The 22189-nt window shown below is 44.2% G+C and overlaps 1 long non-coding RNA gene across 1 annotated transcript; it reads left to right on the top strand.

The window, feature by feature from the left end:
• The first annotated feature begins 302 nt into the window (after positions 1-302).
• On the top strand, positions 303-10456 carry LOC141160945 (uncharacterized). The gene is made up of 3 exons (XR_012250588.1): positions 303-642; positions 1576-1702; positions 9790-10456. It is a non-coding gene; the product is annotated as an uncharacterized lncRNA (long non-coding RNA).
• The last annotated feature ends 11733 nt before the right edge of the window (positions 10457-22189 follow it).

Genomic DNA, 22189 nt, shown 5'->3' with positions numbered 1-22189 from the left:
AATGCACACTGCAAAGGATATTGCCTGTGTGTCAATTTGCCATCTGTCGAGGACGCTAAAATATCTTGTCCTTTCTCTGATTGGAAAAGCCCGAGTCTTGCTCACGTTGCTGGTCAGTTTGCTTTTCCCACATGATGCTGCTTCATGTACTGATGGGTAGCCATAGTTCCAAGTTGATTTGTGCAGAAATGTCCACTGCTTATTTTCCGCCATCAGAGCCAGCACACTGCAACAAAGTTGTCATCCAGCAGGGAGGCAAAGAATTCGCATTCCTGAGATGATCGCACATAAGACTTGGCACAACCATGACCAGAGCTTTCAGTTGCTGTTGAGCTTCCTAAACAAATGAGCTGCTGCATCACCTTCTCAAAAGCTGCCAGCAGAAGAAGCACATCTGCCCCTAGAAGATCCAACGCGCTTCTTTGATCTTGCCTACTTGTCACTTCAATCTGGTTCCCATGTCCTGCCCACCACATCATACTAGACTCAGTTGACCATTAACTGGAAGTTATTGTGAAATTTCTTCCTTGGCACCTGGACTGTTATGGCTTAGCTAGGAGACGAAGCACCTTTTTAATATGTGTCTGAAGAGAATATCATTGAAGAAATTGAAAGTCGGTAATCACTGGGTCAACGTCAGAGGTAACCTCTTCTGCTGTGACTGGGATGGGTGAAGTGCCATATAGTCCATAACGTCCTTTTGCTGTCACCCTACCAATACATTTGTTGGAGGCAAAGGTGTGCAGTTGTGATCAGTGCTTAGCAGTACTACTGCCCAGACAGGTGATGCAAGTGGGGGTGCAGCTGCTGCTAATGGCCACGTCTGCATTTTTAGTGTGTTGGTTGCTTTTGTTTTTTTCACATTGTCATCTATTGCCACACTTTTTTTCTTTTAAGATACATCTTCAAGACTAGAATTTATTTTTTTTTTACACTTTATCCATGTTGGACCAAAAAAAATGCTAGTTAAACATTAATAAAATAACAATGGCAACTACTCGCAGCATTGTGTAATAAAACAATGTGCAAAAAAAATCTATTGTGTGGCATGGACACATTGAGAGTTTAATTTTTTTCAGCAATTTTAATGGCTTGCTTCTGCATAAATGTTGGGAAAAAAATTATTGCGGTGCAGATGCACTTTATAACACTGATCAAGCAAGTAGCAGCAGCTGCCAGCTTTGTGACCCTCCCTTGCCTTGCAGTATATCGTACACAGTATCAATCTGTTTTCTCGCTCTCCCTTTCGCTATGTGCATTTCTGATGAATCACGTTATTTTTTAAATTCTGAGTGTGACTGAGGGGGGCTTAATGGCTGATACTTTATTGGTTCAACATGTTCACAATAGACTTTTTTTTTTCTGAGAGGCTAATACAATAGTGGCGATCTCTCTATTGTGGTCTGCACTTTTTTTGTAGAAATGTCCACTGCAATAAATTGAAATATGTTAAGCTAATTTAACCTTTTGACTACTGCTTTACTTTCTGGTCTAATATTCTGTCAATGTTCTTGGTTACAAATTTTCTGTTAAGGATGTGTAATGATGTAGGGTTTTTTTTTTTTTCCTCCCCAGGTGGACGTCTGGTTGATTCTCCTAGTCTCACAATATGTCCTTCATGTCATGAGAATGTAACGACAAGGGTCACCTTTAATTCGGGACTTTTTACCTGGCTTTTATGTCTTGCCATTATGTTTTTTGGGTGAGTTCACACTAGGTTTATAAATGTATATAGTACAATTCAATAGTATTCACACATTGGTTTCCATGCTTTGCATATGGGGATACTCTCATTAAACCAAAGGCTTAACAACTGTGGTCATTGGGAGTACAACCAGGACCAGAAAGCAGAGAGGGCCTGCTGGTGGGCAGAGCTATTTTCAACTAGGTGGGCTCTTTTTTGCACATCCAGTTGAAAACTATTGTGGATCAGGAAGATCCGCAGCTTGGATAGTTAATGCGGAGTAGGGAGCTAATGGCTCAGAGGCCTGCAGCTGCAGTAGGTGACGTCCCGTCCAGGTGGCACAATGACGTCCCTGTATTGCACCAGGCAAAGGAAGGCGCGGCTGTGCTGCTCATCGTGTGTGGGGGGGGTGTTTTTTTTTTTTTTTGTTTGTTTTTTTTTTTTGCAAATAATGGCTGGGTCTATTAACATTAGAGGCTCAATAAGAAGTATTAATAATGGCTGGGGAGCCACGAGGGGGGACATTAATGAATGGTGTCACTGCTGTATGCGAGTCAACAAAAGGAGATATTACAACTATTCTGTCCCCATGGCTGTGCTGTAAACATTGGGCGCTGTGAGACACTGTTTCCAGACTATCTCTTCACCTTACTTACAAGGGCGATGGTCGCAGATGGCTTTAACTCGGCTGCAGGCAGGCACATTGTGAAGATTTAGAAGAAACTTTATTATTTCTTGCAGGAATCTTGTAGACGTGCATAGAACAGCAGCAGGTAAAAAGAACTTTTCCTGACACAGGCTGTGAGCACATGAGCTTCTAATGGTGGTAAGATGGAGAATGAGGAGAAGCGGGAAGAAGGGAGGGGTTAGTTGCATCACAGCCACATGAGGGAGACAGGGAGAGGGAAAGGACAAACTCAAGGAAAGTAAACATTACAGCAATGCAATATAACAGTAATACATAGCAACTATAAAAAGTTCAGTATAGTCTGTAAATTTCCCATTCATGGGACATATCTACTGTATCTGGACATAATAGCATTATACCAGTTATATACACCTATTGTCATTGTAATCCTCATGTACACATGTGACAATTTATTATGTAAATTTACCTTTTAAAGGGGTTTTCATTCCTGGACAAGCCCTTTTGGTGCCACCATTGTCCAGTAATGTTCCTGCTTATAGGCTGCAGTGCTCATGTGATATAAACAATGTCACATGACTTTTGGGGGTGGCCGATGCTCTGTGAAACAGCCTTGAGATTTTTTTTTTCTTTTATGCTGTACATTTTGTCCCCAAAATTGTTGATCACTACTTGACGGCCTCTTTTAAGTGAATGCTTTGAAAGAGAATCTGTCACTATGCTTTTTTTTTTCTACCCCCCCCTGTCTGATAACCGCATAATGTAGAAGCAAAGACTGATACCAGCGATGTGTCACTTACTGGGCTGCTTGCTGTCATTTTGACAAAATCCTTGTTTTCTCTGCGGCAAATCTATCAGTTCTCTGAATGCTGATCCCTGTATAAGCCCGCCCACACCACTGATTGGCAGCTGTGTACACTGTACATGGGCAGAAAGCTGCCAAACAGTGATGGGGACGGGGTTATACAGAGCTCATGAATGTGGGGGGGACTGCCTTGTATCAACTTTTACTAGCCCCCTAATGATCTCCTGTTGATAAAACAGTGATTTTTATCAAAACTACACTAAGCAGTCCAGTAAGTGATACATTGCTAGAATTGGGGTCTCTGCTCCAACATTATGTTGCTTTCAGATTAGGTGGTAAAAACTAGTAACAGGTTCCCTTTTAGCCTAGTCTTATGCAGTAACCTTTGCTTTATCTAGCTCCTAATGCATTTTGAGTTAACGCTGCTCCCAAGTTTTTCCTTTTTTAAAAGGGTTTTCCCACAAACAAAAGTTCCACAATTGAATGTATTTAAATAAAATGTTCCTGTGCTGAGATAATCTTATAAATGTGCCCCTGCTGTGTACTGTGTAATGGCTGTGTCTGACCGTACAGGAACATGGTCTGATCATACCACATCTCCTGGGGAGGGGAGGAAAAAAGTATATAAACATTACAGCAGGGGATCACAAATAATTCTTTCTTTGAAGTAAAACATTGCTTGTTTAAAAACAGGCAGGAAAATGCTTCATCTCACAATTACAGTAGGGGATTGCAGCTGATTCTGTCTGTATACTCTTTTACTTACCCCACCCCTCCTCTTTCTGCCCAGGAGATGTGGTATGATCAGACTATGTTCCTGTACGGTCACACACAGCCATTACACAGTACACAGCAGGGGCACATTTATACTATATCAGCACAGGAACATTTTATTTAAACACATTCAATTGTGGAAATTATTATTCCAAGATCTATTGATTAAAATGAACTTTTGTTTGTGGGGAAAACCCCTTTTTAAAGCTTTGTTCACATGTGCTTATTGTGATTCCAAAAGCAAGGGCCAGCACACCTGTTGATATGTGTAATAATCAGGTGCACATGTACACTGTGGCCATTAACAAATATAACTTAGAAAGAAAAAAAAAAGTGTGTATGTATATGTGTATGTATGTGTGTGTATGTATGTATATATGTGTGTATATATATATATATATATATATATATATATATATATATATATATATATATATATATATATATATATATATATATATATATATATATATATATATATATATATATTACACACACACACACACACACACACACACACACACACACACACCTAGGTACAAGAAAATGGTAACACATAAACTGGGTACTGTGGTGCCAGTATAGATGACAGCAAGAATACTTTAGTCTGCTGTAATATTCTACAAATTTAAAAATGAATTCCTAATACAATTTTAAAAGCGTTATAGTAAGAATTACAATTATCTAGAACAATATCAAATGCTAAAGATACTGGACAATAGCATCAAATAGTTATTGTTTGATATTGGTATTAACAATAATTTGCATAGCGACAATATCCCTACGTAGATTCTAGGAGACTGTTAGAAGGGAAAGCACATCAAGACATATATAAAAAAAAAATTGATTATACCCCAAATCAAATGAATAGTATAAAATTTGATAAAACTGATCACAAAATCACAATAACTAAATGATTGCAGTATTATGTACCAATAAAAAAATTAAAACCACACGCTTTAAGGCATTTATGTTGATTTCATAAATCAATGGTACACATGAAAATAGGCAACTTTTATAATCTTAGAGAAATTTGTTTCTGAATCTGGACTTATCTTTCATTCTCAAGGGTTGAAATCTGTTTTCAGTGAAGATAGTGAGAAGTGTCGCATTTCAGAGCTCACTTGGTTTTTATACCTTGAGAAAGGTGCCGGTCCGGCACAGAAACACGTTGGTATTAATGAAAACCATTTTGGAATCCCAAGGGTCTTCATTCCTGCAGCGCAGCCCGCCTAAACGTGCCAGCTTCCTTTTTTGCCACATTACGGAGCTAGGAGCTGACAGATGGTGCTGATAAGATTCTATGGAGAGGTAGCGGGGAGGAGTCAGAGGCAAAGCTCCTCCCTCCTCCTCACCCTCCCATATACACAGAATCTTGATAGCAACTGCCATCTCCTATCTCAGTAATGTAACAATCTGTCTTCACAGAATACAGATTTTAGCCCTACAATTGAGAATTTTGAGAGCATGATCAGCCCTGGTGGAGAAAAGCTGATTTCTCTGATTGTAATATATTTTTAAAGTTACTTATTTTCATGTGTACTATTGACTTGTGAAATGAACTAAAAATGAAGATGGTTACTCTTTACGCTTATGTTCATTTCCGTCATCTCATAATTACTAGAAAGGAACTCTTCGCAAACTTTGGTCTCTAGCTACAGTCCTTATCTCACTGGCATCTTTCATACTGCCTCCTGGCTTTGCCTCCTTGGCGTGTTCCTCATCTCCTTGGTGTGGCCTACTTTGCTCAGTGACTCCTCCCTGACTGCCAACAAACTCCCCCTTTGAAGTCGTGCTTGAAGCTTTGATACCCCTTTTGGAACTCCAGCTGTCCACTTTCTCCTCCGTGTCTCACTTCGTTATGATCCTTTCCTTCCCTACAATCTACATATGACTCACCCCCTGGGCCGTGGGGCACTCTGAACCGGGCTTCAGTGTGATGATGGGGGTAGTAGTGGCAACCCGATCCCGTGGCTCAGGGTGGTCAGACGAAGTGCTGTGGCAAACTATTTGTAGGGTTTTGAATGTCCGACTACGCCACCCGTGGATTGCGGTCAGGGAGGACCGCCGCTGCAAGGCAGACCGCTGAGGCTGATGTAGATGTGCAGCACAGGGATAGGATAACTCCCCACGGGAAGAGTGTAGCCTCAGGGTAGTGTAATAGGATGCTGGGGGTGATGGTGCAGGCGCAGCAGAAATCACACAGAGTCCAATAATGCAGTCCAGGGTCTTTTACTGCAGATGTTATCACTGACCCACCAGGAGTACAGGGTAGGAATGGGCCTGGGTGTCTGAGGGCATTCGGGAGAGCCCCACTGGTCAGGGTGAGTGGGTAGGCCTACCGTTCTCTCTCTGCCCTTGCTGACTATCCCCCTTTTCGTGGTGTGATAGCCCACGTCCCTGAGCTGGCCGTGTACTACGCCTGTATGGCTTGCGACTCGGGCCTTAGGTACCTGTTGCCTCTCCGTGCTGTACCGGTCCCTCTGTGTGGCGGAGCCTCCAGGCTTCTTAGGCCAAGGAACCTGAAATCCCTTGCGGGTTGGTTATCTGCTGCAGGGCTTGCAACCCTGACGGCCTCGGACCCCAGTGTCCGGTTGTGTAGTTCTCTCTCAGCCAGGACTGGCTCTCGTCGCCTCTGTCCCTGGCTTGCTGTTCCTCCTATGCCTCCTGGACTCCTCAGCTGCGGCTGACCTGTCCCTCTCCTCTGGGAACCCTTCTAGATGCTTCAGAAGTGGGTCCTGGTCTCCCTAACCCTGCCCTCCGTTCCAGCTTTTATAGGGGCAGCCTGCTCCCCCCTACTGGCCTGGGACAGGAGGTGCTGCATGCTAATGGTCCCTGACCAGAGAACGTCCCTCCTGCTCTCAGACACAGCCTTTAATGTTTGTGGCTTCCAGACCTGGGGTGACACATACATGTTATCATAATGTCATATTTTCCCCAGTTACTATCTTGAACGACATCCTGATAATTCATTGTTTGCACCCTTTATTGAAAGCACACAGACATGCTGGCCACCCCATACTGTGTGTGCTACAACAGGACATTTCTTGTGCTCTCAGGAGCTTTTGAACTGTACTGTAAGAACTGTAAGGCTATGTTCACACATCATGTTTTTTTAGCATCACAAATCTGCAGCAAAACCGGATCTCTGGCAGGAAAGAAGCTGCGTCAAAAATGCAAGTTTTGCTGCTTTTTTTTTTAAGTTTTTTTTTTTTTTTTTTTCCATCAGAATTGAAAATGTAAAATTTTTATGCATGTACATAAAGTTCAGTGAAAAACGAATCTCATATTGGTTTTGGCATAACAGTGGGGGAGGTGAATTGTTCAGGAATAGTTTTAACTACCAAACTCCATGCACTGCCAGTGTGTATGACACTATTTACTTTCACACTATGGGGTCTGCAATTCAATTGCACAAGCATGGTTCAATTTCACACCTCACTGGGCCACAGATATTGTTCAACCTCACAGGTAGTGACGCGCCCCCAGGGCCGTGGGGTACTCGGCAGACCGTCCTCTTACGGATGCCGGTGGGGAATATCACGGTGGCTGGCCCGGTCTGTGACCCAGGGCGGTCAGTGCAAATGGGGGATATTTTTATATAGGGTTTTTGGGATTGTTCGTGATGCCACCTGCGGAATGCGGCTAAGGGGTGCCGCCGCTGCAGAGCAGTCCTCTGGAGCTGGTGTTACGGCAGCAGGGATGGTGTGGCTCTCCACAGGTAGAGCTAGCTCCAGGGCAGTGTAGAATGTGTAAGGTGCGCTGGGCGTTGCGGTGCCGTGAGGGAGAGATGGCGCAGATGCAAGTAGGGACGGAGGCAGTGCGGTGCAGTCATCCGAGTTTTTACTCTGTTCTTTATGCAAGTTCCACTGGTGCACTGCACAGTTATCGGCCTCCCACGTCGCTCTGCGTTCACCAGGCAGGGTTCAGCACTTCCTCAGGTATTTAGGAATGCCTGATAGAACCCCACTTTCTCGTGTTCCTAGCTAGACCATCTTCACGCTGGGTCTTTCTCCCTCCTGCCCTGCCCTGCCCACTCTCAATCCCACTTGGGTGCTCTGAAATCCCTCCTGTACGTCGGAGTTCCCGGACCTGCTTGACCTTCACGGGGATTAGAATGCGGCTTCGGCAACTGACTATATAAGCCAGAAGCTTTTCCCAGCCGAGACGTAGTGTAGCAAGGCTGGACCAGGGGCTGGTCCCCTTCTTGCGGCCTACAATCCCTCTGCCTTCTGACAGATGCGGGGCGTATGGGTGCCGTCCTGCACTCGCCGTACTCCCTTCTTAGAACGGAGCTTACTCCCTGCTCCCCTCCTGGGCCTCCAGACTAGGCCCTACTGGTGGAGCAGAGCTCCTAATGAGAATCTTCTCTGACTGTCCTCACTCGCTGTGCAGCACTGCACTGCCACCCTAAGATGGCTTCCCTATATATAGCGACTACTATGGTCCTCCCCTTAACTACTTCCTCCACCCACACCCACTACTGGTTCCCCCCACTCCAGCCAGGGTCAGGTCTCAGCAGAAACATACATTGCGTCTTGCCCTTCCAGCTGGCCTGGAGCAGTGTAGTGTTGGATGCAGGTGTTTGGGGTTCCGGGCAGCACTCCCTCCTTACCTGAGAGAAGGAGATACCACACCACACCACACCACACCACACCACACCACACCACACCACACCACACCACACCTCTGGGTGAGGTGCAGTACCTCTGTGGTGACTGAACCCTCAGGGGCGCCACAGTAGCGCAGCCAATGTTTACAATTATACACATCACTAATTTAATTAAACTCTCCTTATATTAGCAACCATTTCAGTGACCAAGACAACATGGTAAAATCACAAAAATGAATGTGTTTCAAATACTGTTGTACTTGCTTATTTTCACTAAAAACCCAGCAAAACCTAATGACTATCACTTCTACGGTCCTTTTTCAACAACTGACCAAAGTCCTGCTGATTAGCGATCTACTGGCTACTGAAAATTCTTCTATTTTGTTATTCAAAATTATATAATAAAATATTAAAATATTTAATCTGTATATCTTACACCGAGAAGAAACGGGAATAGTCTTCTGGAGACAGGGCACTTATAGTATGAGCTTCTGCCACTAGATGAATGCTCGCAGAACTGGAGTCACTTTCTCAGCATCGTTGTGGAAGGTTGTGTTTTAACTTCACAGGTGTGTTTTTTTTTTTTGTTTTGTTTTTTTTCCTAACGCGTTGTAAAATAGGCAAAATACTTTGTCTGACTCACATGAAATAGATATATATCTATCTGGTGGGTACAAAGAAAACAGGAATTTTATTGATGAAGTCTTCCCTCTGCTCCCGTCCTCTCTCTCTCTTCTGGGCCTCTCACGCTAGTCCCTCTCTCTGTCTCCCTCTCTCTGTCTCCCTCTCTCTGTCTCCCTCTCTCTGTCTCCCTCTCTCTGTCTCCCTCTCTCTGTCTCCCTCTCTCTGTCTCCCTCTCTCTGTCTCCCTCTCTCTGTCTCCCTCTCTCTGTCTCCCTCTCTCTGTCTCCCTCTCTCTGTCTCCCTCTCTCTCTATTTTTGTCAGTTTAATGGCCTGTCGGTCAATTGAAGGCAGAAAAAAAATATTCACCAACTTGGTTGAAAAAAAAAAAATAAAATCACTGGAGCCAAATACAACCTTCTCCAAAACCAGCTGGCATCAGAATCAGAAGGGTTCCGCGAACATTTACCGATCACTGGAAGCCCTACTACAAGCTCCCAGCCCTCCAGAAGACCATTCCTGTTTTCTCCTTGGTGCCCTCTCGTATCTGAATGTAATGATGATGCTACAAACCATCATGGCACATAAGATGTGGGTTCTTCATAGTGACCCTAAGTGATGAAGACTTTACTTTGGCTTTATTCTAGGTTTGCTGCCGGATGTTGCTTCATTCCTTTCTGTATAAACGCTACAAAAGATGTGGATCATTTCTGCCCACGTTGTGACTGTCGCATCTTCAAGTACAAAAGGCTCTAATTTGCCCAAAAACTGATGCCTGAATCAAAGACAAATGAATTTTTCGGACACTTGAATGTTCTAAACACAAAAATGGAACTTTAATAATGTGATTCAATGGTAATTGGACACCTTGATGTCTTTTGTTCACATGCGTTACACTTAAAGCTGCCGCACGTTTTCTTTTTAATGGAGGGCTAGGGGGCAGTTTGCATTGAAGAAGGAAATGCTGCCGTCAACGGTCACTGAGCAATTTAGAGCAGAAAGTAAATTTTGTTAAGAGGTTGATGAATTATTCCAATATCTAAGCCGTCCCTAGTTTAGCTACTGCTACATAACCTCCCGGAGTCACATTGGTGCCATTTAGAGAGGTGCCTAGCCTTTTTTTAAATATGTAAATACTCGGTATATACAGTAGTTTATTAGGATTTTATATACTAGGCACTGTTTTTGACTTTTATGTTGGGTGGGTGTACTGTTATTTATTATGACTTGTAATCAGTGTATTTAAAAATTAACAGATTGTATGAACTGAAAAAATATTTTATGATTGCCATTTATAAACTGCACATTCACATTTGCTGGTGATGTAAATAAAGAGCGCACAATTAAGCTTCTTACTGTTGATTTCTTCTTGGCTAAAAAAAAAAAAATAATACACTGCCATTTGTTGGGAGAAAAGCATCCAGCCCATTTGTAAACTTTTTAAAAAAAAAATTAATAGTATTTTCCATTACTGCCTCTTGTGGTCAGGCCTGCAACAGTCTCACTGCTCTAACTGTTAAGAACGAAGAACCCTTTCCTATACACTTAATGAATGCCCCCTGGTCCTGTGTAAGGTCTTTGGAAAGAATAAGTCATATGATCAGTCCTTTTGCATCTCAAGGGTAGAAGGATAGTCAGTCCGAAATCAAGCATGTTTAGATCCTTTAAAAAAAATAATAATAATAATTTTTAATCCAGCAGTGTAAATTTAAATCAAAAAGTTTTTTTCAACTCCATTAAGAAGTAGCATAGTCATAAAAAAAATTGCGCTTTTTGAGCCTTACTCTTAATCGTAGACACAGGTCAAAAATGACAAAACTACTGGTATGAAAACACATAATACCCACTAATTAGAGGACATCACATATTGACAGCATCTGAAAAGCAAATTGTTAACCCTAGGATGGGATATCACAGATATACATGTATCCCGTAGACAACCATGTAGCGAAAAAAATAAATACATTATAAGAAAAAAAAATCATACTGTAATTAGTTGAGTTGCTGAATATTTAACGAATGGTCATGCTGATTTTAGTACAGTTGATAGTTATTTTAATAACATTTAATTTTTGAAAGCTTCCCAGATAAATGTCATCAAACTATGTCTGTCTGTATCATGGTCAGCAAAAATATCATATTTATTAATAAGATGTGTAATTATTGAAATTAAGTTGAGGATGACTTTATTTAAAGTATGAAATTCGATATCTGCCAATTAGTGCCATTAAATCACAACAATAGAAGCAGGACATTTTTTTTTTATTTATGATTTAAGTAAATTATTACTTATAAAGGTAGATGTCTCTAAACACGAGTTAAATCACTTTGTAGTATTCCTTGACTTCTAAATGTAATCGAGCATTGTTGCATTTGTTTTGGGGCAAGTGAAGTCCATACATTCACAGTTGGGAATTTATAGCTATTGCAGAGAGAATATATTGTTGCTATAGACCAGGGGTCTCAAACTCAGCTGGGCATATGGGCGGCACACAGAAAAACATTTAATTTGGGGGGCCGCATTATTTGCATGACAAAGTGACATATTTTTAGTGATACCATTTTATTTTCTATACACCTTTTGAACTGGTCCTCATCTTGTGGACATGGTCTCCCATCCAGGTCCCCCATATTGCAGACATGGTCTCCCATATTGCAGACATGGTCCCCCATCTTGGTCCTTATGTTGCAGACAGGTCCCCCATCCAGGTCCTTATGTTGCAGACATGCCCCCCCCCCCCCATACTGCGCACAACCCCATACAGCGCTCATGGTCCCCGTCCCTTCCATAGTGCGCACAGTGCCCCACCCTATACTGAGCACAGGTCCCCTGTGCTGTATTTCACATGACAGAGAGAGAAAAAAAAAAAAAAAAAGATTCTCACCTGTCCTCCGTTCCCTCGGCGTCCTTTCTGCACCTGTGGCCCGCAGGCACATAGACCCTGTAACGATCGCGGCTCTCTCCAGCAGCCGCTGACATCAGCACTGTAATGCAGTGTATTGCCGCGCAGAGACCGGCTCTCTGCACAGCAATACCAGTGTCAGCCGCCGGCCTATCAGAGGCCAGCAGCTGACATCTGCGCATGTCAGTGACGTCATACGCCGCTGCGCTGGTATGCAGACATCAGCTGCTGGTGACGCGCCCCCAGGGCAGTGGGGTGCTCCGGCAGCCGGGCCTCTGGGTGCCGGTGGGGGGATATCACGGTGGCTGGCCCGGCCCAGGGCGGTCAACAAAAAGGGGAAATATTTATAGGGGATTTCCTTATGTTGCAGACATGCCCCCCCCCCCCCATACTGCGCACAACCCCATACAGCGCTCATGGTCCCCGTCCCTTCCATAGTGCGCACAGTGCCCAGTCCTTATGTTGCAGACATGCCCCCCCCCCCCCATACTGCGCACAACCCCATACAGCGCTCATGGTCCCCGTCCCTTCCATAGTGCGCACAGTGCCCCACCCTATACTGAGCACAGGTCCCCTGTGCTGTATTTCACATGACAGAGAGAGAAAAAAAAAAAAAAAAAAGATTCTCACCTGTCCTCCGTTCCCTCGGCGTCCTTTCTGCACCTGTGGCCCACAGGCACATAGACCCTGTAACGATCGCGGCTCTCTCCAGCAGCCGCTGACATCAGCACTGTAATGCAGTGTATTGCCGCGCAGAGACCGGCTCTCTGCACAGCAATACCAGTGTCAGCCGCCGGCCTATCAGAGGCCAGCAGCTGACATCTGCGCATGTCAGTGACGTCATACGCCGCTGCGCTGGTATGCAGACATCAGCTGCTGGTGACGCGCCCCCAGGGCAGTGGGGTGCTCCGGCAGCCGGGCCTCTGGGTGCCGGTGGGGGGATATCACGGTGGCTGGCCCGGCCCAGGGCGGTCAACAAAAAGGGGAAATATTTATAGGGGATTTCTAAAGTTCGTGACGCCACCTGTGGTGTCTGGTAAGCATTACCAGCGCTGCGACAGTCCTCTGAGGCAGATGTTAGGGCAGCTTATGATGGAACGGCTCCCCACAGGTGAAGCGGGCCTCAGGGCAGCGTGGGGGAATGGATGGTGGTACAGGTGAGATACGGCCAGGACTGTTCAGGGAGAAATGACAGATACTCACACGGGGGTTTGCTTCGGTACCTTTACTGGTGTAGATGCAGGTATGGTCCAGGGTACTTGCTAGGAAGGGTGCACTTCAGGACTCTCCACAGTCAGCGGGTATAGGGCCTCCTGATCCGTTGCTTTCACTTGCTAAGCTTCTGACCTGCCTGGAGCTATGCCTGGCTTTATTACGGTCTCTCTCCCTCTCTTGCACCTGCTGACCTGGTGGTAGGGCCTTCTCTTGGAGATCACTCTCCCTGGTCGCTGGGGCCTCCGTGACTCCAAGCCCTGGTACGGTAGTCAGCGTTGGTCAACCTGGGACTTGTAGTCCTCCAGGTAGCCGGTGGTCCCTACTGGGTATAAAGGGACCCTGTAGGCGCGGACCCGGTGTTCGGGGTGAGCCTGGTACACTCCTCTGCCCCTCGTTGCTTTCTCTCCACTCTCGCTTTCGGCCACACTCAGGGCCCTCACTAGGCTTCAACTCGTGCTGTAGGCCTTGGCTCGCCTAAGCACAGCAGCCTGCATGCTGCTTCTTCACTGATCTCCTAGCGTCAGCACACTCTCAGACTAAACACTGCACTGAACTGCCTGGCTCCACCCTCCATTTTTATATCCCTATCAGGGCTCCCTCTGGTGGTGTGAGGTGGTAGGGTGGAGGTGTGTGAATGTGTGAGGGCCTCTTGTGGAGAAGTTCATCCATGCACCCTACTGGGTTCTGTGGCACCGGCGTGCTGCAGGGCGCCACACTGGCCTCTGATAGGCCGGCGGCTGACACTGGTATTGCTGTGCAGAGAGCCGGTCTCTGCACGACAATACACTGCATTACAACGCTGATGTCAGCGGCTGCTGGAGAGAGCCGCGACAGTTATGGGGTCTGTGCCTGTGGCCACAAGAAGCAGCCGGAGGGGCCGCGTGTTTGAGACACCTGCTATAGACTGACATCCACCATTGCTTGTGAATACTTTGTTTCAATGAGAGCCTATTGTGCACAATTGTTAATTTGCTTATTGCAGAGAAAATATATTGAGTTGCTCTTGTTTGGATTCTTATCTGCCCTAACGTTCCCTATTGTGTGAGAGAGAGAGAGAGAGAGAGAGAGTCTGGAGGCCCCCATTCACATAAGACCATTGGCCATAATCAGCTGACCTTTGTCAGAGCAAGTTCACTGACATATACTATGCTTCTTAGGCTATGTGCCCATGTTGCGGACCTGAAGCATATTTTTTACGCTTCTCCCTGGCGGGAAAATCGCATGCGGATATTACATGCGGTTTTCCCGCCAGGTAGAAGCGTTTGTGAGGCGTCTTTGCATGCATTTCCGCATGCGGGTTATCAAGCACTTCTCCAAGCATCACTTGGAAAAGTGCTTGACAACTTGTTCAGAATGGTAAAAAATTAAAAAATAAACTTTATACTCACCTTCTGATGCATTCTCTGCCCCGTCCGGAGGCTTGAGCGGCTCACGCTGTTGTGTGCAGGACCTGCGGTGACGTCATTGAGTCATGTGGTGGGTCACATGACTCCATGACGTGGCAGGTCCTTCAGACAACAGCGTGACGGAGGGAAAACATCAGAAGATAAGTATAAACTTTATTTTATTCTTTTTTTTACAGGTTCTTTGGTACCCAGGTCTGGATGAGAGTCTCCTCTCATCCAGACTTGGGTACCATCCGCACATTGATTCTGCTGCGCTTCCGCAAAATTAATGAACATGCTGCGTATTTTTGACCGCAGCATATACGCTGCGGAAAAATCCGCAGCATGGGCATTGACATTGCGGAATGCCATTGGGGACCATGGGGTGCGGATATACATGCGTTTTTCAAGCGTTTACGCTGTGGAAATTCCGCAGCATATACGCTTGAAAAACGCTACGTGGGCACACAGCCTTAAGGTCCTCATACATGTTTACACTGAAGTTGTAATTCTTTTGTTCCTTTTTATGACCTTTTTTTTTGTGCTAATTTGTGAACATAAAAAAGGTTCGCTCTGCTTTGAGAAGGTTTGTGGTCTGAGCCACACAGGGGAGCTATGGAAAGACTGATTAAAGAAAAAAAAAAAAAGTTGCAAGCACTCTCAGAGCGCTGATGATGGATTCTTAGGCGATTTCCCTGCACACTGCCGGCTGCAAGATGAGTTAACAAAGGCTGTCTCCCCACCTTTGTGTGAATTTTACCATCTGGGAAAAAAATGGACCTTTCTCTTATGTGTCTTTCAGGGAGAGAAAAAAACTTTGTTCCCAAGCCCATAAAGACTACTGGAAAGTCACAGGTTGTTCACATTTATCTTAAAGCTAGAAATCCGTGAGTCACAAATGCAAATCGGAAATCTTCCAATTTTCATCGGTTTCACAGGTCTCCATAGACTTTAAATGGCTTAAACTAATCTGCAAATATGGATTCTAGATCTCACACACTCATGTGTTTTTAATTTATGTATGTGTATATACAGGTGCATCTCACTAAATTAGAATATCATCAAAAAGTTAATTTATTTCAGTTCTTTAATACAAAAAGTGAAACTCATATAATATATAGAGTCATTACAAACAGTGATCTATTCCAAGTATTTACAGCTGCTCGGTGATATGTTTGAATCGTTTCCGTGTGCATGATTTGCAACTGTTTGACAGCTTTATTACATGTGAGGAATGTGTAAGAAATAGACATTCCTCACATGTATTAAAACTGTCAAACAGTCGCAAATCATGCACACGGGAGCGATTCAAACATATCACCGAGCACGAGGTAAATACTCGGAGCTCGGCCCGAACATACTCGCCAAAAGGGTTAATAGAACATACTCGCTCATTACTACTTGGCACCTGTCCATACTGCCAAAAGTACCAATACCTGGTTTAAAAACAGTATCACTGTGCTTGATTGGCCAGCAAACTCGCCTGACCTTAGCCCCATAGAGAATCTATAGGGTATTGTTAAGAGGACGATGAGAGACACCAGATCCCACAATGCAGACGAGCTGAAGGCTGCTATCAAAGCAACCTGGGCTTCCATAACACCTCAGCAGTGCCACAGGCTGATCGCCTCCATGCCACGCCACATTGATGCAGTAACTGATGGAAAAGGAGCCCCGACCAAGTGCTGAGTGCATTTACTGAAGATACATTTCAGTAGGCCAACATTTCGGATTTTAAAAAAAAACATTTTTCAAGCTGTTGTTATAAATTATTCTAATTTACTGAGATAATGACTTTTGTGTTTTAATTGGCTGTAAGCCATAATCATCAACATTAACAGAAGTAAACACTTGAAATAGATCACTCTGTTTGTAATGACTCTATATAATATATGAGTTTCACTTTTTGTATTGAAGAACTGAAATAAATTAACTTTTTGATATTCTAATTTTTTGAGGTGAACCTGTAGATACATGAAACTTTATGGTTCTGTGTGCCTTCAGAGAAAAGAGACAGCACATGGAAATGTTACATGTACGGTATGTGTGAATGTAGACTTAAAGAAGACCATCACATTTTTCATATTGAAATGGACACATGATTTAATAGAAGCTGCGGTGTAGAACAAAACTTTAAAAAAATATATATATATATATTTTGCCTCTTGCGGAAATATTCTCAAAGTAATTGGCACCTAATAAAAAATGTAATTTTCATTGAGTTCAAGTGGGTGATATTAGAGTTTTAACTGGAGCATGTACTTCTTCCTTCTGTATGACACTGTTCCAATCATAAGCGGGCAGCAACACACTAGAGAAAGAAAGCTGCTCTAAGGCCGGTTTCTCATGTCCAGATATTTCCGGTACTGGAGATGTCCGTGTGCCTCATCAAGAGCACAAGTACCGGCGTTTGGGAATCCGTGTACAGTTAGCGCTGTTCCCAAGCGCCGGGTGCTGAACACTGCCCTCATTATTGTCCCCTGCCGACGCTGCAATCAGCACCAGCAGGTGATAATGATAGATCGTAGTCTGCTCCTGGTGTCTCCACCTGTAAAAATAAGAATAAAATTAAGGATTTTTCTTTTTTCTTTTTATATGCTCACCTGTCCGAAGCGTCCCCCACTGTAATACACCTGACCGCTCACGTCGAGATGCTGGGGAGAATGACTGACTCGCTCCAGCGAGCGGGCCCCAGAGCTGCACTCAGTGAGTGACAGGACACTGCTCACTGCAGGAGTCATTCTCCCTGGCTCCTCTGCTGAGCGGTCGGATGGATTACAGTTGGGAACACTAAGGACAGGTGAGTATAAGGATTTTTTTATTTTATTATTTTTACAGGTGGAGACAATGGGAGCAGACTACTACTCTCATCATTAATCTCTGCTGGTGCTGATCGGACATGTCAGCATGTGGATCACATGGACACACGGTCCGTGGAAACACACTGACATGTGCGTAGACCCATTCATTTGAATGTGTCTACGTATGTCTGTCTCCGGTATGTATGGAAACTGTCACCACACGTAACGGAAATACTGACGTGTGAAAGAGCCCTAAGCTATAGTGGGGGCTGGTTCTCAGTGTGAGAGATGTAATGATACAGCTCTGATTACTTGGTCTTAACCTCCAGCATGCTTAGAAAGCTCTGGGAGTAGAGCACAGAAGACTAACACCTTTCAGATAAAGTCCCAGCAGTCTGTGTGTTGGGAGGGCCAGCACAGCTGAGTTTAGCTATGTCGTATTACAAAGCCTTTTGTCAGCTCTCATAGCACTCTCACCTGTATGTGTGTTAAGTGAGGGCAATAACCCTTCACTGTTGACCAAGTGAGTGTCAAATTATTATGTTGATTGCAATCCACAGAAAACCAAACGGAAACCATGTTCTGTATTGGGAGGAGTCAAGGAATCTCGTTTATTTTGCTTAGCATTTTATATTGTTTTGAGTATATCAAATAACCAATCAACTCTGCAGCCATACTACAATACTATAGGCTAATTGATGTTAGTACAATTATTACGGAAAACACATATATGGTCATATTATTATTGTTAGTTTGAAGCACTCTGGAAATTTTACAAGGTCAAACCTGGCCTAAACAAGTTAGATGATAAGAGTGTCTGACAAAATGTTCTCTTGAGAAAAAGTTAGTGTGAGATACATTCCATTCTTTCTTTCTCTTCCCATAGAACTTATGTTATGCAAGGAGTGATAATAACATGATTTTAAAGCGAGCAGACAAAATGGAGTTGCTATAGCATGAGTATCAATATGTCCTCTACATTCCCCCCTAAAAATTATGTTATTATCAACAATAGAGGTGCTATCTCAGGGTCATGCTTTGAGCCTGAGGGATATTGGTCTTCACTCAATTAGTGCCCTTGTTACCAATTGAGGCTGTTGCGGCATGTCCATCCCCCCTTGTTTGTTGATATAATCACAAAGCTCAGATCTTCAGACGTGAGGTTGGTTGGGGCATGCGGGTAAAGGTCATCATTCCCTTGTCATCCAGGTCCTCAATGCTGGTTACATCTGGGAGGTCCGTGTATAGTAACACTGGATATCGGTTGACAGTGTCCTCCTTGCTTTCCGATGACTGGCAGGTTTTCCCCATGCAGAATGGAATACAAAAAAGACTAGTTTTAGTAAAACATATATTAACAAGATGCAAGCAACAACATGCAACACTCCTTGTAATATTCCAGCAATCCATCCACCAATCTCTTTAAACCAATTAGCAGGATTTAAAAAGGAAAATGTATCAGACCACCAACTGTCTTTGGTCAATTCGTTATGTTTGTTATACTCTTCTCTGAGTTTCCTAATGTCTTCCATTTTAGTCTTTAACCGTATGGTAGAGTCGGGGTCAATATAGTGACAACAGGCTGGGCCTATAACCTGACACATCCCTCCTTGAGCTGCTGTCAAATAGTCCAGCACTAAAGTATGTTGATTAGCCACTATGATAAGTTGATTCTGCACCGCAACAGTAGTATTAATTACTTCCAAAATATTCCAAATTCTGGTCATCTAAGTAATCAGTGACTTCCACTAATTTGTCCCACATTTGTGTTACCATAGGGTAGAGAAAGACAGTACTAACTATCTTATTGGGTATACTCATTTGTACTAAATGAGGTCTTCCTGATGGGCGTGGGGTGTTGTCCTTGGCTCGTTTATAAATGGTATGAAGAGGGATGGCTCTCATATCTACTTTACTATGGGGAATAAGATAAGTGGCTGGAGTTAGCCGGGCCAGCGTACAAGTCCCCCCTACTCCGACTGGGAGCCATTTGTACGCATTATTCCCACAGACCCAATATGTGGCTGATGGCAGATCCCATAAAGCAGAATGCTGTAATACTAATTTATGTACCAAATCAATAAAAACTGTGTTATTTGATAAAATACACCATGAAGGCATTTGTCCCAGGGGGCTACAATATCCAACATTTGGATTGCCACATGTTGGATTACTAGGCTTATAGTCAGAGGATTCATTACAAGGGATATTTTATAACATGTGTCATTGGTGCCTTTTATAAACAGATTTGTATGTACTCATGAGTGATTAAGAATGTATCTTTCCAACAATGACGGTTTAAAAGCATCTGCCGTATTAGAGGTGGCATTAAAACTAATCTGTAAACCTTCAGTTGGTATGAAGCCTAAATTAGTCAGGGAAGACTTGTTTCTGGGCACCCATATGTTTCCATTAAGGGCAAGAAATTGCAGGTGTTTACTAGTGGCAGTAAGATTTCCTTGCCACCAGGGGAGATTCACCCACCCAACTACTGGTATACCTACAGTGGTGTTCCATAATTTATAAACTTAGTAGTGTTTTTAGCAAGGGCGTCACTACAGTTTGGCCAGTTTAGTATTTCTTCCAAAGTGACTGGGACCGCCAGAAAGGGCATACTAGCGGCTGAAACTGGTGAGTGAGAACATATCCAACAGTCACTGATCTGGTTGTTTTCTAATTTACTCAATTCTTGTACCAAAATCTGATGGTGAGTAATGAACTTGTTATTAAAGGGGTCAGTACTCTGTTGTAGGCTATTCCAGGTATTGACTAGTCCAACTATACATACTATCATAAAACATCTCAGGATGGTTGACGTTTGCAATGTGAACCATGGATCCATGTTGACTTCCCTTCAAGTTTTACTGCTGTTGGGGTCGTCAGGAGCACTTGGTATGGTCCGTCATACAATGGGTCTAGTATGTGTTTCCGAACATGCTTCTTCACATATACATAATCTCCAGGCTTGAGGGTATGACAACCTTCTGCATCAGCTGGATCTGGAATAGACGATGATACTAATGCATGGGTGTTAGTGCTTTGGCAAGCTGAATCACATATTGCACAACATGATCTGTTTCTTCTGACAATTGTTGTGGGGTAAATCGAGCTATAGCTGGTTGTGACCCAAAGAGTATCTCATAGGGTGACAGTTTGTGTTTCCCTATGGGTGTGGTGCGTATGTGATATAGTGCAATGGGAAGGAGCTCAGGCCACTGGGCCGTAGTCTCCTGCATCATTTTGGTCAACTGCCTTTTTAGTGTGCCATTCAATCTCTCCACCTTGCCGCTTGATTGTGGATGATAAGGAGCATGCAGCACCACTGTTGATCCGATCATGGTAAGTATTTCTTGATACACACCTGAGGAAAAAGCTGGTCCTTGATCACTTTCGATAACTTCCGGGACTCCATACCGGCAAACAACTTCAGAGATCAGCTTCTTGGAGGTAGTCTTGGCAGTCATGTTCGGAACGGCGAATGCTTCTGGCCAACTGGAAAACATATCCACTACCACTAAGCAGTATTCATATCGTCCTGCTTTAGGGAGAGTGATGTGATCAACTTGCAATCGTTGGAAAGGATACTCTGGTTTGGCAAGGTGTTTTGTCGGTACATTCTGTAATCTGCCTGGGTTGCAGGTTTGGCATATTGTGCAACCTCTGTTCTGTGCACTCAACACGGTGGAAATTCCTGGAGCCCAATAGAGTTTCTGTACCAGTAGCAAAGCTTGATTCTTCCCTCGATGTACCGTTCCATGGGCCCAGGCTGCAACTTCTGGATATAGAAGTCGAGGCAAACAATACAATTGTTCCTTCTTCCATAACCCATCTATCAACTTAGCACCTGCTTCCTTCCAGGACTGGCGTTCTTCTTTAGAGACTTTTTGCTGTGTGGAGCGTAGCTTTGTGATTGGAGGGACCGGTTGATGCTCTTCTGCAGGTTGATCCTGGGTTGGCACAGAATGTAGCTGTTTGGCCTGCTGCCGCGTAACAGCCATGGACATGAATGTCGGAAGAAGAGCTGCTCGCTTAGCATGGAGATCAGCAAGTGCATTACCTCTTGCTTCAGGGGCATTTGGTCGGGTATGAGCTTTTACCTTTATGACAGCCAACTGTCTTGGTAGTTGCACCGCTTCCATCAATTGTCTGACACTTTCAGCGTTTTTCACTGGTGAGCCTGCAGTCATGACAAAGCCTCTCCTTGCCCAGATTTCCCCAAAATCATATGCAATCCCGAATGCGTATCTCGAGTCGGTAAATATATTCATACGTTTTCCTTTGGCCTGTTGACAAGCAGCAATCAGAGCTTTGAGCTCGGCTTCCTGTGCTGACATACTGGGAGGTAAGACTGCAGCCTCTACCAATGTGTCTTCAGTTGTGACAGCATATCCAGTATGAAACCTGCCAGAGGTATCAGCATATCTGGATCCATCCGTATATAACGTGAGTTCTGGGTCGTCCAAGGGTACTTCCCCCACTAAAACAAGTGGAGTTGACTCCGCAGTAATTTGTTCCAGACAATCATGCGGTGGAGCCTCTTTCCCCTCTCCTTCAGGCGCTGGTAGCAGGGTGGCCGGGTTGATGGTGGTGCACCGATGTAATCTCACATTTTCTGGCAACATCAACGAACACTGCAACCGCAGGTGTCTCTGTGTGGACAGATGTTTAGGTTGCTGTAAAGTCAGAACAGTCGCAATATCGTGCGGAGCATAAATGTGAGTCTCATGTCCAAGGATGATGTCT

Source organism: Phyllobates terribilis, unplaced genomic scaffold (assembly GCF_046119375.1).
Source record: "Phyllobates terribilis strain yellow unplaced genomic scaffold, ASM4611937v1 Scaffold_9__5_contigs__length_417890890, whole genome shotgun sequence".
Lineage (NCBI taxonomy): Eukaryota > Metazoa > Chordata > Amphibia > Anura > Dendrobatidae > Phyllobates > Phyllobates terribilis.
Note: the sequence above shows the minus strand (reverse complement) of the source record. Positions and strands in the feature narration are given on the sequence as shown.